Source organism: Rana temporaria, chromosome 3 (genome assembly GCF_905171775.1).
Source record: "Rana temporaria chromosome 3, aRanTem1.1, whole genome shotgun sequence".
Classification (NCBI taxonomy): Eukaryota; Metazoa; Chordata; class Amphibia; order Anura; family Ranidae; genus Rana; species Rana temporaria.
Window position 1 is genome coordinate 334593175 of NC_053491.1, and position 2731 is coordinate 334595905.

A 2731-nucleotide genomic window follows, 5' to 3' on the forward strand; every position below is an offset into this window, starting at 1 on the left:
TATATATATATATATATATATATATATATATATATATATATAGCGGTACCCCTGTAGGGGCTACTAAGTGATGTGGCCCACCTGTCACCCTGCACGACCCGGCATTCACTTCCCAGACACTACAAGACAATGAACAGTCCGTTGTTTTTTTTTGTTTTTGTTATTTTATTGGACTGTATATGTCGCTCACCAGCCCTCCTGACTCCGACCGGTGGTTCCCTCCTTAAAGTGGAGGTTCACCCGGAAATGACAATTTTTAAGATTAGTTTCATGCTCATTTTGTCAAGGGGAATCGGGTAGTTTTTTTTTAAATCGAAGCCGTACTTAGAGATACATCTTCTCCGCCGCTTCCGGGTATGGGCTGCGGGACTGGGCGTTCTTTCTTGATTGACAGTCTTCCGACAGGCTTCCGACGGTCGCATCTATCGCAATACGATTTTCCGAAAGAAGCCGAACGTCGGTGTGCAGGCGCCGTATAGAGCCGCACGGACGTTCGGCTTCTTTCGGCTACTCGTGACGCGATAGATGCGACCGCCGGAAGCCTGTCGGAAGACTGTCAATCAAGAAGGAACGCCCAGTCCCGAAGACCATACCCGGAAGCGGCGGAGAAGATCGCTCTCTAAAACGGTAAGTACTGCTTCAAAAAAATAGCCGATTTCCCTAGACAAAATGAGCACGAATCTAATCTTAAAATTTTTTTTAGGGTGAACTCCCGCTTTAAGACTTGCCCGGCAGTACCAGCTCCTGCTGTCATCTCTGACTCCTCCTGTGCCTTCTGTCCAGATCCTTCATGCTTTGAAGGGCCCAGTCCTGCACCTGAGCCCCAGGCCCAAGATCCCCCCCCCAGACTTGAGAACTCCTTCAAAGGCCTTGACCACCTAGTACCCCATCTCCAGTTCTTACACACAACAACTCCTTCCCAGCTGGGCTGACCCTGAGTAGTTCAAGGAGGCCTGCCCCCTGCCAATCCTAGTTGGGGATTGGTCAGGGATCCTGAGACACCCCAAACAGCTCCATCTCTCTTTCCCTCCTCTTCTTCTATAATCCTGCAGAAGGCAGAGGGAGGTAACAGTGGAGTGATGCTGTCTGTAAGTCACATCTGCTGCTCTGAGCCACTCCAAACCCATACAGACCAAAACAAACAGGCCTAGCTTCTAGCTAGGCCTGCCTAAATTTACTCATACTACAAAAATCCTCACTTCTAGAACCTACCTAGGTAGATGGTGCTATATATATTATACATACACACACACACATATATATATACATATACATAAGCCAAGTAAGTAAGTAAGCCAAGCAAGCCTGTAGCGAAAGAAATATGCCACCATTGCCAACCTGCTTCTTAAAATGCTTGTCATCTTTTTCAGAAGTCCATGACCCATGTATGTCCTTTGCACAGGTTTTCTCTAAAGTGAGCATTTGGCTAAACCATAGACAATATTTACCTATTCTAACATGCAGTAAATAAGATTAAGAAAACCCTCACTAACCATTATAGCTTCAGGCACTGTGGATGGAGGAGCAGGGTGAGCTGAGCTGTTGAAAAAATTATTTTAATTATTTAAGTTCTTAGGCTGTGAATTATAAGGATGAATTGCTCCACAGTGTATACAGCTAAAGGTTATTAAGGTATTGTAATAAAGGTTATTTTCTGCTTGTCAACAATATGTATATACTTGAAAATCCATAGACTGGTTCAATGTTAACAGTAAGCCATGTGTAATAGACACTTCTACAAAACTAGTGAACATAGAAGAACACAACACAACAACTCTTATAAATGAGTATGGGAATGCTACACTAAATCTCCTGTGGGAAGACCATTTTCATGTTGTTTTTACCTAACTGCGCATCATCTGTCATTATTATACACAAGTCACTACATAATGTTTTTTGGCATTTTGGGTCTCACAAATCTTTCAAATTTAAATGTCATTATTACAGCCATTTACAGAATTATATACTTGTGAATATTACCAATAACATTATACAAATATAAGAAAAAATGCACTTTAGTTTGTAGCTTTGTAACCTTGTTTTATTTTACCGGCTGATGACTGAAGGCTAATGCTGTATGTTAAATGGATATGATAGGCAAGTGTAAAAAGATTACTTTGATTGTGTAAAAGGATTGTGTTTATGCACTGAGAAGCAGTTTGATGTACTGCTCCATGCTGTATCCTATGGAATGTGCTTGTTAATAAAGTTTTACAGCTGATTTTGACTGAAGTAAAGTGAAATTTAATGTCATTTTACCGCAAGAACAAAGCCAGAATGAGTGTGGTAGATTTAAATGATACGGTTAGTTTTTTTTTCATTTTAGAATCAATACAATATACAATACAGTAAACATATGAAAAATGTTGTTGCATGCATTTTTTAAAATAGCGGCGCTTTACCGCCACCCGCGCCCCAGTGTGAAAGGGGCCTTAGGGTACGCAGCGCTAAGTCCACAGTATTATGACATTAAAAAGTCTGTTATTCAGAGAAGACTGGAACCACCTATGGTGCATACAGGAGAAAAATAGGGTGAGCCAAAAGTATCCTCCACCGAACACCAACACACCAGGCCTCTTATCAGAGAAAATGGACCACTATATTATTGGTGGCCAGATGAGCATAATACATCCTTAATGCCACGGCTCCACTCAAGTAACAGACAGCTGAATGTTGTATGGTCTCACTGCATAAGGAATCCACAGGTTCATGCATAAAACAGAAGAAGGCA

The 2731-nt window shown here is 41.7% G+C and overlaps 1 long non-coding RNA gene across 1 annotated transcript; it reads left to right on the forward strand.

Moving 5' to 3' along the window:
• LOC120932561 lies at positions 1-2232 on the forward strand. The gene is made up of 2 exons (XR_005748014.1): positions 1-228; positions 723-2232. It is a non-coding gene; the product is annotated as an uncharacterized LOC120932561 (long non-coding RNA).
• Positions 2233-2731: the final 499 nt, after the last annotated feature.